Raw genomic sequence first — 17,062 nt, 5'->3', positions numbered from 1 at the left:
AGAAATTCTTGTATTTATCTTTATCTCCTGTCCAAGTCCAGAACGAGAGAAAAAAAGTGTTTTCCCTCTGCCAACAATACCACTAACATTGCTACATTGACATTATTCAGCAAATAGCTTTCCCTTAGTAATCATGGTGAGAACTCTCTGCCTGAACATTACAGACTGTTTCCCAGCAAGCACAAATCCAACTAGAAATAGACCACAAATTTCAAAAGTAGTAAAAGAGGTGGCATGTAATTGGTATTAATTCTGCTTTGAGATTTACTTCAAGACCCGACTGACTTTTGGACGATAGAACAGAATCTCATTTGCTTGGCTGTTAGTCAGCATCGATGTTCAAACTTACCCTACTTCAGTCCTTGCGGCAGGACACCAATTCAGAAAGCTGAGTGTTCAAAGGAATGTTACTTCTGCAAACTGCTTTCTTAATGTCAGAGGAGAAAGCATCACAGTTGTGGGGAAAATTGTGCATCTACCAGGAAAATATTCATCAGCCTACCCAGTTGGTCATTCCCTTTCCCTTTGGCTATCTGGACATATTTTAGTCTGTATTAAAATATCCACAAGATCTCCACTCTTAATCATAAAGCTTGAGAAAAAAAGATGTCCAGGGAAAGTTATTTTCAGGTATAAAATTAGAAGCTCCTTTTAACTCCTTTGCCTCAAGATTTGCATAACCATGAGGGCCAAGAAATCAAACGATAAAAATACCAGATACTACAGATTAGAAATGAAAAGTAAACCAGCCACATGCCAGTTTCTCGCTACAAGTTCCAGCCGAGACCAAAATCAACGTGACTGAGAGAAGATGTAGTGTAGAGAGAAAATCTCCCAGGATAATCAAGGGATATATTTCCAAGTCTAGTTCCCCCCACAGAACTGTTTTGTTTTCTCACATCAATGAGCTAGAATAAAATGTGGATCCCATGATCAAGCTGGCAGAAGTCCTGCTCCCTACCTGGATGCTCGCAAATTGTAAATCACAACTTTACAAGGATTTAACTTTTCCCTTTCCAAAATAATCAAATGTTGTGGTGAGGGGGCCACTAATCATGACAAAAAATATACTGCAAATTCTTTCTTTTGGTGCCAAGTCCAATAAGTTCTCTGAGTGAAATTAAATGCACGATCTTATTCCAAACCACAGCTTCCCTTGGGGATGTTCAAATCTCAAGTGGGGGCTGAAAGGCCAGCTGTATCAAAGCCCAGGGTTACACCCATTTTTTCAAGTTGATTTGTGTGTGTGTGTGTGTGTGTGTGTGTTTTCCTTTTTAAACTACTGCCTGTAGTGTAAATGGCTCAGACCCCTGTGCTTTCCAGCCCGTACAGTCAGATCAGCGCTTCATACTTTCCATACTCTGCCACCAAAAAAAGTGGGCCAGTCCCTGACTTTTCTTAGTTTCTCACAGTTTTTGTTTATTTTAAGAGATTCTCTGTTGAACTCCAGGGACCGGGGCGGGGGGTGAAAGAGATGGGGGGTGGGGGGAGACAGAAATCTGTTATGTTGTAAACAATGACTGGCTCCATCTCTTAGATCTGCAATATCACAGGAATTAGAGACTGAAAAGACCCATTAGGTCATCCTGTGCACCCTGTGCCAACACAGCACTATTCCCCACTGTAGATTATCTCTTCTGAGAGTTTTTAATATGTTTAAAGGGTAGCCAATGATAACATAGCTTCATTTTATTTCTTTTACCGCTTTGTTCTGTCCCGTCTACAACATGCCATCTCTAAGGATGGCTGCGGGGTGACTTCTCAGAGGACATCCGACTGCCCGTGAAGAATTAAAACAACATCTGTGCTATGCAACAACTACGTTCCATAACTTCAGCATGGAAGCATCCATAAAGGCAAATTTTAAAGAGCCAACATTTAGTCCCAGGGATGGAACAGTGACAGGAAAAGCAATTTGGCCATAGACATAGTCTATGTGTCTAGTACATTATACCCCAAATACACTGTGTCAGTGCCTATATGTTCACACGGAGCACATAGACATACTCATCATTACCCTAGAGTGTTTCTGTTTCCTAAAGTTTGTGCCAAATGCTGCATAATTCACGAAAATGTGATCCAAAATATTTAAGGTTATGTTTCTCACAATTTTCTTCTTATATCTCTTAAGTCACACATTTTAAATGTCAACTGGTATAGAGAAATATTTAATTTCAAGGATACTCCGCCATTGCTTTAACTCTTCCCTAAGTAGTTTTGTTTTTTTTTATCTTCATTCTTTCCTAAAATAATGTAGTGTTTCAGTTTCTTTGTACATGTTAAGCCCCGGTGCCCTACGTTATTAAACTACCAGTTCCATACCTCAGGAAAAGAGATACAATGTGAGAGAAACCTCAAATGAAGAATGAACCCAGTGTGTGTTCTTGAATGGCTACCATCTCAATCCACTGTCCTTGAAGGCTAATTATAAGAGATCAATTCAATGTTACTATTTGAAAGTATACCATCTTATGCGAAAATTATAATCAACACTGATAGAATACGTATTTTTATTATGTCAGTCTGTTATATAGTATTTTCTAGGCATAATGCAGGATGCATTTTAATTTTTTTTTTTTAAAGATTTTATTTATTTATTTGACAGAGAGAAATCACAAGTAGATGGAGAGGCAGGCAGAGAGAGACAGGGAGGGAAGCAGGCTCCCTGCCGAGCAGAGAGCCCGATGCGGGACTCGATCCCAGGACCCTGAGATCATGACCTGAGCCGAAGGCAGCGGCTTAACCCACTGAGCCACCCAGGCGCCCAGGATGCATTTTAATTTTTAATGCATATAATAAGTTGCCCATCTTTGATATGCGGGGTGAGAAAAAATAATTTCTCACCATTCTGCTAAAAGGGGGGATAGTTTAGCAAATAAGAGTCTGGAGTATGGACCCTTTAGAAGTTTTGTGATTGTGGACTCTACCAGTTACTCTCTATGTGAATTTGGTCAAGTTATTCATCATATTTTATTGGTTCTAAGACATCATGGATAGTAACGCTGAGGATTATTTTGTGTGTGATTAAGAAAACAAAGCAATGCTAATTAAAAATGACATGATACATGGAATTTTTTGACACAGTACCATGATACATGCCAGCAAAATACCAATGCTGTTTCAGTTCCATAAGAGTGCTATACCATTGTCTCTAATTTTTCTTCCACATCACTTTAAATTATTCTGCAAGTCTTGATTTTATTTTTTTTTATCTGATCATGAGGAGTCAAGAGCAAGTTTTGAGACAATAATCAGAAAAACATTTTAAAAAGCAATTATGGGGGGGAGAGTGAAATAGGTGAAAGAGATTAAGAGGTACAAACTTCAAGTTACAAAATAAGTCATGGGGATATAACGTATGGCATAGGGAAAAGAATCAACACAATTGCAATAACTTCGTATGGTGACAGATGATAATTAAACTTATTATGGTGATCATTTTGTAATGTATAAAAATATCAAATCAGTATGATATACACCTGAAAATAATAGGCTATCACATGTCAATTATACTTTGATAAAAAAATAAAATAGGAAACAAATATATGTAGTTGCAACAATCCACATATAACTGAAACAACAATATAATTATCTATGACCAAGCACATTCATAAACAAACAATGAAAACTATGCCATGATTGGCTTATAAAATGCTATCCATTATAAGACCCATCCTGAGATCAGAGAATATATATGTAACAGCAACAATAAAAAGCGGCCCTAACCCTATTGATATTTCCCATGCTATGGTAGGAAACTCCCTTCCTAAGTAAGGCTCTATTGTGTTTCCACGCTCAGGTCACCTTCTTTTTTTTTTTTTTTTTTTTTTTTTCAGATCACTTTCTTAACAAAGAAATAATGAGATTGTCCCTGAGACAGAGGAGTGTCTGGATGGTAGCCACAGATTTGGGTTGCATCTCCAGCAGTGTTCGACATTAATCAGTTGACTTGCTTATCACCTGGAGTAACCTTAAATTGGATTTGTAGTCAGCATAACAAAACAAGCAAACACATTTTTTAAAAAATTAGAATATTTATCAAATTAACAAGGGGAGTTATGGGAAGAAAAGAGCACTTTTTGGAATCATGCAAACTTTTTTTTTTTTTTTTTTTAAATTGGGGCTTGCTGCTAACCAGTAGAGTGGTTTTAGGCAAATTTAATCTCCCTGACCTTAATGTGTTAGACTATTTTGTAATACAACTTATTGAAGTTTGAGATCTAAATGAGATAACGTATATAAGAGTCTTCCCCTGAAACTTGATACATAGTAAACACTAAATATATTTTAGTTGCTTTCCCATTAAAGTGCCAAGGATCAATGGAGATCATTTATTAGCAAACATGATTATTATAAAGGTGAGAGAAGGGAGTGAGGTGATAGATACAATAAAATAAAAGGACCAGAGATTAAGGATAAAAGTAATAGTTTCTACAAAGGCCTTTATTAAAATGTAGAGGTCTGTTTATAAAATCAGTGATTGATGATTTATATAGTACTCCTCAAGAAAAAGAGCCTCACTTACTCCCAAACAAATGTATATGACAGAGGGATTCAATCTTCTTTTTATAATTTCAAGAATAGAATTAAATGGGAGAACTTTAGAAGAAGAAAGTTTGCTCTTCTCTGGACAAAGCTATTCTGATGGCTGGTTTTCCTTCAAAGTCTTCCCTACCACTGTGGCTAGTGGAGCTCATTAAGCCTTTTGTAGAACTCTGCTCCTTTGCTTCATAGCTCTACTAAGAATCAGTTATTGTGTTGTTCATTTATTTGTTTAGCTGGTGACTTAAAGAGTGGAATTATGTTAGGGTAAAGAGCATGACCTCTAAAACCATCACACCTGCCTTAAATCCCTGCTCTGCCACTTACTAGCTGTTTCTTTTTGGCAAGTTACACCCTCTTCCTTACCTGTAAATGGGGAAAATAAAAGCTTCTTCACAGGCTTGTTAGAAGGAATAAATGAGGTAATATGCATAAAACACATGGTAACCAACCTGCAGTGCAGTCCCAATAAATATGAGGTGTTGTTGTTTTGTATTACCTTCCTCTGTGTTCCAAAGCCTAGCTTAATTCCTGGCACATAACTGGCACTTAATAAATGTGCATTAAAGAAATGAAAGAATGAATATTCTGAAGAATATTCCTAAGAGAAGACCAACAATGGAATCCATTGCTCTCTGACATCCTAGTCCCTATCAGTCAACAGAATTGCTGAAATACCTCTCAGAAAGGGTTTAGATGTCATTCTATAATGTGTGGGAGATTAAATTAGTTAATCAGTAAGGCGTCTTCCAAACGGAAGATTCTGATATGATCTAAGATAGTGTTCTTATCTCTTCCCCTGCTCGGGTCCTAGTTTTCTCAAAGAGAAAATAAAGCTTTTTAACTAGATAACCTCTGGTATCCATCCTATTCCAACATTCTATGATCCTAAACTATACGTGAGCCAACTGAACCTGTTATTATATTTTTTCTTCAAAAATAGGAGATGAGTTTTTCATTTGGCAACTCAAATAACCTGGTTCAATTAGCACCTGGGACAGAGTTTTTCTACCCAAGGGGCAGGGAGCCTAGCAACTTGTGACAGGCTGTAGTCACTGCCACTTGGTAACAGAAACATAAACAGTCCATTCCCCATGCCTCCTCTTTCCACTACTGGCTTCTCCTTCACTTCCCACCTTCCAAAGTAATACAGTCTTGTCTTATACAAGCAGCTCCAAGGCAGAGGAATTCCACCCACGCGGCACTGCAGAAATTAGAGCCAGAAAACTCCTATTAGGTCACATAAGCCACACCCCTTCCAGAACAAGAACATCCTCTTCAACTGACATTTCAGCTCCTCTTCTGGCTTCAAAATAAAGCCGTGCTTCAGTGGTTCCTGTATATGGTTTGAAAAACAGTTTATAAGCATTCTGGGATCTTTTGAAAATAAAGGTTCCATATAAAGTGATACTGCTATTTTGTTTGTTATAAAGTTGTGTGTGTGTGTGTGTGTGTGTGTGTGAGAGTGTTTGGCTTCTCTTCCTGGGAATAGTCACAAGATTTTTCACAGAAGAAATTGTACCAAGAAGACTTCGACTTGATTTCTGCCAAACTTCTGATAGTCAGCCATTCAGACCCAGTTGATTAATGCCCCTATTGCCTTGCTGTGAATGTATAATAGAAAAATTAGTTTTGTAAACAATTAAAATATGACTTAAAGTAGTACATGTTAATTATTGCTAATATATTTGCTCACATTTTCCTCAACTTAAAGTATATATTTATTTATTGTCAATGTAAATTCCGTTTAATTTTAATTGTATAACAATACTTCATTGCCTTTGGATATGAAAGCTTATAATTGTTAATTTGCTGAAAATTCAACATTTTAAAAATCTGTTTGCTTGTTTCATTGCACTGAACATACTAATTCAACTTAACATTACTCCAGGTGACAAGAAAGTCAACTGATGAACGCAAATGTCAAACACTACTGGGAATGCAACCCAAATCCTGGGCTACCATCCAGCCACTCTTCTGTCTCAGGGACAATTCCATTATTTCTTTGTTAGGAGGGGAACATGACGGTAGGAAACAGAGTCTGAGATGACACAGTAAGTGGTACTTTGCATACTACTTATGGATTTCTTCTCTTGAAGAGCTTGAAGAAAATAGTCCAGGAAGATGTTTCTTTTTAGCACACACACAAGCAAAATTAGCAATACTGCACCCATTTCATAGAGAAGAGAACTTGATTGTGGAGAAATAGGGTCACTGGTCATTGATTGCAACTTAAATCACAATGACAGAGACAAAACTAAAATCTGTCTCCTAAGTCCTAGCCCATAATTATACCCAAAAGACCATATTTTCTTAAAACCTACAGAAATAGAAACTACAAAGCACTCTACAAAATGTAAAGTGCTACTAAAATGTATAATAGTAATAAAGTTCTGAAATGAGATAGTTTATTTCCTCCATCTGAAAGTATGTGAAAAAGAAGAACTATTGTAAGTAATGAGGATGAACTCAATATATTCTGAAGAAATTGCTATTCTTTTAGATGCTGCAATAAGTTACATATTTATCAAGGAAGTTTTGTAAACTAAAGATAATTTCCTGATCTTACAAGAGCTGTTATTCACATTGGAAAGCTCTGGATAATTGCTATTAGTTATGTCTGACACACAACTAACGCAGAGAAATCCAATCATGACCCATCATTGGGAATGGACCTCAACTTCCAAAACATTCCAACTGAACAGAATTCAGAGGGAGATATAGACAGATATGCACTACTTGGAAATTTCAAGTTGAATGAAGTGGAACAAGTCTTCAAAAAAATAAACAGAAAATGGGGGACTCAAGGAATAAAAAGCTATCAAAGAGAACACTGAGAACACAATTCTTGGATCAGTTTAGAATCACAGAGACTGGTATAAATTAGAGAAAATACTTTAAAGTTATACTGAATAAGGGGCCAAGTGAGCAATGAAAACAATAGGTTCAGGAGTTTTAAAACCATTAACAATAAATAAATGAGCCAGTGTGAAAGAATATCAAGATTTCCCTAGGAGCACCTGTGTGGCTCATTCTGCTAAGCAACTGCCTTCAGCTCTGGTTATGATCCCAGGGTTCTGGGATCAAGCCCCAGTTGGGTTCCTTGCTCAGAGGGGAGCCTGTTTCTCTCTCTCTGCCTGCCTCTCCCCCAGCTTTTGCTCTCTCCCTCTCTCTTTCTCTGACGAATAAACAAACAAAATCCTAAAAATGTTTTAAAATTTAAAAAAAAAAAAAAAGATTTCCTTAAAAGGAAGCATTCCTCACAGGAATAGAGTAATAGAACATAATATTAAAACACCAGCATTTATACCATACTCACCAAAATACGAATTATGTTATCCATTTCTCCATTTAACACATCTACCTATTAATCCTAGACAATGCCTCAAGGTGGGAAACCATTAATCCATTTTAGGGACCATCTAAGGGCTAACAGAAATACCCAACAAGTCTCATTTCAAGTTCGCTTTGGACAAGGAGGATCACAGAAAGGCTGCTCAGGTCACTGCACTGAAAATTCAAAGGCCTCATATAGGCTCAGCAGGAAGAGTCTGCAATCAATTATTGCTGCCTGTCATGGCTATGGGAGGGGGGAATCCAAATCCACCTGCCATTTGTTTGATTTTCTGATCTAGTCCAACCCTCCTAACTTACAGGTGAGGAATCTGAGACATAGGGAACTTACATTTAGGAACAAAGAGCTGAAGTAATTGGCCTAAGGGTAGACAGATATTAGGTTGTTATTTTTTATTGAATGCAGGTACACTGATGTCGAGTTCCCTACATTCCTTTCTACTATTGCATTACAAATGCTGATTATTTGGAATTCTACAGGAGATATAACCCACACTTAGTTATATTTCTGTAATAATATAGTCTTAGTTCATTTTACCCTAAAAATCTTAAATATTACGTATTAATTTTTTTCAAACTCCTAATATATATATCTTTCTGAAAAAAAATAACTTCTTACTAAAACATAATTTCTCTTTCTAGGACATTTAATCCAATAAGTGTACTGATTTTCCTAGACCCCATTCCTTGTTTCTTTTTCTTTTTTTCCTTTCTTTCTTTCTGTGTAGAGAGTATAAATCTAACCGACTTAATCTCATTCAGTGTGATACTAAAACTAGTAATGAAGTGTAGAGGAACTATTAATATACCAACTTCCTCTAAAATGCACACCAAGATACTCTTGAGAAATATCAAATTACAAGCCATACTCCCTGGAAGCTTACAGCAAGAAGTATGGAATATCCATTGGCCCAGCATTTACCTTCTATAACCACACCCGATATAGAATTACATTTCAGAAATCCAAATGAAATGTTATGAATAACCAAATCGTTATTACAATGGCAATAATTGGATACCTAATGTCCATACCAACATAAAATAACCCGGCACTAGTAGGTGTTGTTCATCACTTAAACTTCCCTGCATTATTTTAGGATTTTATTCACCTTGTGTATAGGTATATTTATTCTAGAACTTACTTGAGTGCAACTTGCAAAGACAAGAAAGCAACCATCTCTACAAAAGGCTCCTTGTGAGAAAACACACAGATTCTATGAAGATGGCTTGTAATGAAGTGCCTCATGCCCACTGGGATTTTTTCAACATTTTTTCAAACTATCTATATTAGGTGGTCATTGGGAAGTTAATGGCATATGGGCCTTCTTCTGAAAAATCCTGTAACCCAGGCTAACCTTTAAAAACTACAGCAGGGGATAGGATAGGCATAGAGCATATTTTATGACTGTTACTACTTTGCCTCTCCAGCTGCCCACTGAAGAGACATTTTGGTTTAGGTTTGCCTATCATGGCAGCATGGGCCAATTGGGACCCATGGAAGGTTGTAATGAGGGGCTCTGTCAACCAGTTTCATTATTTCAGAAGGCCCATGGGAATAACACACTCAGCAATAATAAGGGTGCTAAAGCTAGAGTGTCAAATTGCTTTCAGTTAACATCTTATCAATTTCATATGAAAACTCTTACTACCTCATGCTTATCAGTCTCTGATTGGTAACTGTATGTGTTTGATTAGTAAAATATAATACAAAAACAAATAAATTGTTCGCTTGAATATTAAAATATTTCAAAACACAGAGTCTTAGACAAAGAAGATAATAAGAGAAAACTACATTAAGGGCTTAAGATCAGTATAATATGCTTCATAAAGACGATGATTGCAATGCAATAGCTAAAACTTTTATAAAACTTTTATAGCATTTACTACGTCTCACTCTTCTAAGCATTATACATACACTAATTCATTCAATCATCACAATAGCCATATCAGGAAGGAACAGTTATTAGCCCATAGTAGGCCTATAAAATAAGAAGTGAACAAACAGAGAGAGACCATCAAAGGACATGCTTACAATCATACAGACAGTAAGTACTGAAACAAACATTTAAAACAAACAAACAAACAAACAAAAACAAAAAAAAAAACACATTTAAACCAGTGAGGCCATGGAATCCATGCTCTGAGTTGCTCCTTTCCAGAAGTACTCTGTCTGGGATCTTATCATTAATTACAATAAGTATAACATAGCCTAGTGGCTTCCTTACATATAAAATTAGGGATATTGATATTAGTCTTCTCCAGAGTTGTTGATAAGATATAGTAAGCTATTTTTTTGTAAGATTATAGAGCATTACTTGGCATAAGATAAATTCTGTTAGGTGCTTGCCAATCTTAATAATAATAATACTCTTTTATACTACATAGCACTTTTTCTTCCCTTGAGCACAAATCAACATTCTTATCTGTGTTCAGTATGGTTAACAAATAAACTTTCAAAATGACTTTGCTTGGGGCACCTGGGTGACTCAGTAGGTGAAGCATCCAACTCTTGATTTCGGCTCAGGGCATGATCTTACACAGTCCTGGGTTCAAGCCCCGGTTGGGCTCTGCGGTCAGTGGGGATTCTGCTTCAGGATTCTCTCTCCCTCAGTCCCTCCCCGCCACTCAAATAAATAAATCTTAAAAATAAATAAATAAGTAAAATGACTGCTTTTCTCTAACTACTAGTATGCAAGGAAATTCGATTGGCTGTCTAAACAGACCCGATTAACTGATCCATCGTTGGGTAAAAGCTCAGGTGAACATTCCCTTTGCAAACACGGAGAGACAGGGGATGGGGAAAGGAGACAACAGGATTCTGGTAGAAGTGCACGGGAATCAGAGGCCTCAGTGCCACCAAGGACTTTTACTGAGTATTGTTTTTTCTTTCTACCTCAATACAAACACTCTTATGAGACTGTGATTTTCCACTAAATCTGTGTGCCTAGAAACAAATTTTAAAACTATAACATCCACCACATGATCTATACATTCTTTGGGCTAGTGTATCATTGCATAACATTACTCAGTTCTAATAACACTCCTTCCTTTGAAGCTCTGTTGTAGAGGAGAGTAATTCTACAGCAGCTTTGAAGTATACTCCCTTAAATAGAGTAAGAGAAAATGCCATTGTTTATCTCACTACTATTTAAGAGTTAATGAGAGATTTGCACCTGTACAGCTGTTGTGGACTGAAACTAGCTCATGGAGTGAATGTGTTTTCTGCTTGAGACAGTTGTAAATGCCTTGAGTAAAAACACTGAGGACTGCTAATGGATAGGTTTATTTTAAAGCATGCCATCTGCTATCAATCATAGAGAAGTATAGGAAGCAAGTTTGGCTGGGCTCCCTCCTTGCGAGCCTGATAAAGACAGGGCTCCAGGACTCGGGAACATTGAGTCCTCAAGAGAATAAAACATCAAACCTACTCAGCAGCTCCACTAACAATAATAAAAATGCCTCTGCCTAAAGGTGACATTCTGAATTTACGATTATTTGTGTCTATAAAGTGTATTCTTTGGCTCCTGACTCATTCTGACTGTCTCACTCCGAGAACAATACATTAAGCCTGCCTGGAGTAAATGGAAATCCTATCCTTTTATTAAACCAGCAGCCAGTACCTGAGACGATCTAATGCTCTGTATCATCGCAGGAAGATTTTCAGCTCTGTTCTGTTCCTTTTTTCAAGATTTTTAGTAAGAAAATTACAAAGGAAACCTATGTTAATGCACCAAGATACATAAATAATGTAGGCAATTTATGTTCCCTAAAAGACAAAATAAAATGAAATGAAATAAGAGAGTAAATTGGAACTAATCCTACTCTTCTTCTATCATCTGCCTACTACAATGCCATTGGAAAATTACATGTTTGAGATATGTGTTAGTAAAATTGAGAACCAGTTGCTTGGAGTTATTGTGTTCTGTATGCCGTATGGACCAAGTATGTTTTCAAGAGGACAAAACATTATTTCCTCGGAAATCTTCCAGCTGTGGAATCATAACCAATATTGCTTTCAAAAATGGATCCCAAAGTATTCCCTGAAAAATGTCGAGCCTGGCTTATTAAAAGTGCTGTCTGCTGAAATCCTCAGTGGATAAAATGAGTTGTGGTGGCATTGGAACCTTCCATAGCTTATAATGTTAGATTCTGCCACAAATCTGCAGCTTAACTTAATTCTACTGTTAGCCTGGAAAATGGAGTTGTGAGTATTTAGGGAAAACCCACCTGGCCAGCAAACTCATGAGCCTAATTAAAGTTAATAGAGAAATTAAAAGAGGAAAACATTGGCTCAGCAGTGGTAAGAAGAAATGTATAAGGCAATAGAAATTCAGGGCAGGCACTTACATTTTTGTGTTCTGCTTTTGTTAGAACTATTTCTTCCTAAACATCTAAAGGAGGAGTTTATATTATTTGAGTTGCTAGGTATTATGGGTGATGTGCTACAGTACAATAAGTAATTTTCATACTGAAGGAAATTAATGTTTTAGGTTAAATAGTAAAGAAGTGGAAATACTGATTGAGTCAACGAGTATACTTACAGATCTGCCGTGTGCCCAGCACTCTCCTAGGTTTGGTAATATTGGGACTTTTACTAAATTAACACCAGTTCATTAGTAGTTATATTAGTAAAAATATTGGAATTATATGTAATATTGGCAAAAGGCATTATCCTTGCCCTTTGTGGAGAAAAATGTCTGACTTTGAAAGGGATTGAATTCCAAAGTGATATTACAGTGCCAATCTTAAGAACTAAAGTCTTAGAGATAAAACATGCCATAAGACTTCAGAAAAGGGGGAGAAAAGCAAAGTCTGCAATAGCCCAGAAAAGCTGGTTAGGAAGCCTTGTATTATTGCCTTAAAAATAGAAGGAAGACATAAATGAATAAAGAGAGCCTACAATTTACACATAAAAGGATATAAAAGGGAATTACCTGCTGACATTTTAGCACACCTTCCAATGCAGGATGGGATTAAATGTTGAGTCAAATTACAAAATACACCTGGGGCAGTAGGCAGCACCAACAATGCTTTAGTCCTTTGACGGTGGTCAAAAAAATCAAATGTCCATACTGATGAGGCTGGAAATGCATTAATGTCTGAGTAAAACAGGTTAGGTCAGAGTCGACGCATGGCTGGTAAAGGTTCCCTGCCTCATCTCAACAGGCAGGTGCCTCTACCCACACGACATACCAGTCAGTGCCACGAGAGGAAGAGAACCCAGAGTTACCAGACCTGCAATTTATCAAAGGAAGCTGGACGCCTGGCTTTTAAGTAATACTTCCCAATTTATTCAAAACTTCCATGGTCAAACTAAACCCCTTTCCACTGTGGGACAGTTCCAGCAATCCTGCTCTGGGCTTTTCAGAATGTCCACGACATTCAGAGACGTGTGAATGATTAATTCTAAGAATCCCGAACACCAGCCCAAATGCTACTAAAAGTTCCTGTATTCCATTTGAAGTCCTTCTACCTGGTGGACTCAGGCATGTTTTCATGAGGCCAACTATATGAATTATTTTAGAGGAACCAGTCTGTTTCGGAAACTGCTGAAGGCTAGTCTTCCTTACACCAAATCTCAAGTCTCTGACAAATACCTCCAAGAAGCACCAAAGAAACCAGCATTGTGATGGGCCTGTGTTGCCACAATTAGACCTGAGCAGTCCTATCAGGAAGAGAAATACCTGAAGATTAGCACAGTAATTTGTTTCTTTAAACCTGAATCATTTAATCTCTTCTGAGAAAGTGGTGGTCTATGAATATGGTCAAAGAATTAAAATCGCATTTATAAAGTGATTTCTAAAAGGTTTTAGTGCTTTTGATAAAAAGAATGGGTCATTAAAATATAGTTAATAAACAGTATTCAGAACTAATTAACTTTAAATACCCCTACTTAGAAATTATATATACTCACTGACTGAATTAGAAGAAAGTTATAATACCAGGTAGGTATTACCTGATGTTTTCACAGTTAATATTTGCAACATACAATCTACACATTGAGAAAAGGAAGCTTTTAAACCAAACTGATGCCACACTTGTACTTCGAGAAGTCTTATTTTTTCATACTATTTAAGGACAGACCTATATGAATTATTTAAACAATACTGCCAATTCTAACTACATATAATTCCATGCCATTGGGAAAATGTTTCTGAAAGCACTGTGTGTTTATTAATTTGGTCAACAACTATTTACTGAATTCTTACAAGTTTCTGTACTTGGTGCAGAAAAAAATACCTTACTGAAGGAACTTTGTGTAACTGGATTGAAAATCATTTCTTTTAGTTTACTTCCCTTGCATTTTAGGTTAATCTCAAATTCAAAGTCATCCACATTAAAAGTCACATGCATAAATAGCAACAGATTCAAAGACAGAAGCTCTTGCTGCACACCAACACTTATCAAATACAGTCTATACAACATGTAGGGCTATTATTAATATTGTAACAACTTTCTCCAGTCTAGAACGTCAAACCAACCACAATATCAAGAAACAGGTGACCTTTGGGAGGTTAATATGCCAACCAAATAATCCAAACTTAATCAAAATCAATGACCTACATGTAAACAAAGAACAACATTGACAATAAAATGCCATCTCTTGCATACTCGAATCATCTAAGGGCTAAGACTAGTTCTACCTTAATCACAAAGTTACTATCAGACCTTGAGAAAAGAGATACCACCTCTCTGCTTCTTGTTTCTCCCCTGGGAAAACAGAAAAAGGAACTAGGTGTTCTCTTAGCCCTCTGCTCTATCTAGAATTTCTCATTTGTTTTATGCTATTTCTATTTCTGTGATGGTTATGCTTATGAAATACTTCTTTTTATTTTGATATGGATTTTTTCATAACTTATTTACAGATTAGACAAACATTTTCCTTTTTTGTATCTAACAAAGCTCATTTTCCTTCTTACAAAAATAGTTTTCTGTGTATCTACATAATCATCCATCCATCCATCCACCCATCCTAGATGGAATGGCATGCTACAGGGAAAATCACGGCTACAACTTTGGTGTATTTCCTATTAGTCATTTACTTATGCAGTTGTGCATACATATTTATACAAAGATGTCATTAAACTGTGTCAGTTTCTTACTCTTCTTTTTCCTCCACTCTACATCGTGTCAAAGACCTTACTTCATACCTTTGTGTATCTTTTAAAAACGCAACTATAAACTCTTCCGTTAGATGGACACATCACCATTTCCCAAATGTTGGATGATTGTTTTCACTTTTTGCTTTGCAATGAAAATCCTTGTTAATATCAGTTATTGTACACTCATGACTACTTCCTTAAGATCAATTTCTAAGTACAGATACATGATTTTTAAAGCTTTGACTTGTAATGCCATCATGGTACCCAGAAAGATTGTGTCCATTCACTCTACCACAAGTGTAGAAGATTGTCTATCTTTGATAAACATGGCGGTGTTTTTATAGGTGGCCCATAACAAGAGATGTTACACTGCTTCCTAGGGAGCAACAGGGAAAGGAGTACCATCTTAATCTCTAATTTTCTTAATCATAGTTTTTGAGTATTCCTGAAAGCTTAAAACTGGGCTCTGTGCCCACCCCTTACACAAACACACACACACACACACACACAGCTCCCGTGGTCATACATGTAAGATGAACCTTCTGATGACAGCAAACAGACTCCTGCTGACATACACAATCAGGGAAAGGGAGGACTTTTCTGAGACCACTTGGTTATAAGCCAGCTGTCAAGAGGCCACAGAGAGCAAGAGTGAGTCTTTAGGGGATCCTGCCTGGTTGAGAAAACACTTTCTGAGATGATAGGAGTGTTACATGGCGTAGATGGAAAAGATCTTTCCCTTTATCTACTAAAGAAAGAAAACTTGCCAGGAAATGAAGTATTTTCAGAACCAGCAACAACAACCAAAAGAAAAATTTGTGAATTTTGCCAGCTAGCACAAGGAACTCGGCCACCAGTCAAAAGGCTCCGTGTCCAACTCAGAGCTGGATTCACTTTAACAAAAATTTCCCTCTTCAGCCACCTAAGTGTCTGTTGAATTAGGCAAGAAGCCAAGCTGGGGTAGAAATAGTCACTCACATGAAATGTCCGTTTCCATTTGGATCTCTGTGGCCCTTTCCCATGTCATGGTGAAAAAATGCTTCCTCTGCTTGGATGTTTTCAGGATGCCTTGGTTTGAGGAGGAAGTTAGATCTGCTGTTCAGAAGGCATCCACAGGAGGGGAAGCCACAGCTCTGCACAGTCTGACCAAGCTATCCTTGCTTAAAAAAAGGAGAGAAAGGACAGGACAGGAACAGAAAAGAGGAGAAAAGAGAAGAGAAGAAAAGGGAAAAAGAAGGAAGAAAAGAGAATATGAGAAAAGCAAAGAAAGGAAAAGAAAAGTATCCCTCGCCCACTCCTACCCATGGTTTTGATGTTGAAAGAAACCTGTTGTGGTTTAAATGACTCGGTCAGCTCTTTTGGGATTTTCCAAAGTTTCCTATAAAAAGAAATCTGTGGGAAATGAATGATTGCTTAATCACTAACATATGCCAATTTCTCAAAACCTGTTATCTTTTTGGTGTTTTGAATTGTATTGTCCCAACTAGTGAACTGCTGTCTTCTAATAGTTTTAAGTAGTGATGCAGACTAGATAGTCCCTCTCTCTCTCTCTCTTTTTAGCCTTTGAAGGGTGATAGTTAAAGAAAAAGCAAATACCACAAAAGGGAAAGACAGGTTGTTTATGCAGAAAAATAAGGGGACAGCATGATGAGGGGTGGTGGGGGTAGAATGAGGCCATTGTCTAGATATATAGTGGGTAGAGGGAAAACCTGATTTCTTCAATTACCTGTGTACCATAAACAAAATTATATTTAACCTCACTTAAAAGAATACATGCTCTATTTTCTTCTTTGGTAAGGGTAAAGTTGGCTAACTAGTAATATTATTTGTCTTTTTTAATCCATAGTAGACATGGAGTTTGTCCCGTTTTGCTTAAAAATAATTAAAGTGCCTGGTCCCAGAGAAAAATCTTTAAAATTAAAGAAAAGCTGGGAATAAAGCATACAGGTGAAGACATCATATGGAAAGGGGCTGGCGAAGGAAATAAAATGGATGCTACTCCCATACTGAGAGGATGAAGATCACTGATGCCTGGTACTTAATTTATTAAATGAGTTATAGAT

At 37.0% G+C, this 17,062-nt stretch overlaps 1 long non-coding RNA gene across 1 annotated transcript in view; it reads right to left on the bottom strand.

Moving 5' to 3' along the window:
- The window catches only part of LOC131826985 (uncharacterized), a 40,931-nt gene extending 24,735 nt beyond the window's left edge, over positions 1-16,196 (bottom strand). Inside the window, exon 1 of the long non-coding RNA XR_009351835.1 lies at positions 15,978-16,196. This is a non-coding gene — a long non-coding RNA (uncharacterized LOC131826985). The remainder of the gene's footprint in view (positions 1-15,977) is intronic.
- Between the last annotated feature and the right edge of the window lie 866 nt (positions 16,197-17,062).

The sequence above is a fragment of the Mustela lutreola genome, chromosome 3 (assembly GCF_030435805.1).
Source record: "Mustela lutreola isolate mMusLut2 chromosome 3, mMusLut2.pri, whole genome shotgun sequence".
NCBI lineage: Eukaryota > Metazoa > Chordata > Mammalia > Carnivora > Mustelidae > Mustela > Mustela lutreola.
This window is presented reverse-complemented; position numbering and strand designations above follow the sequence as displayed.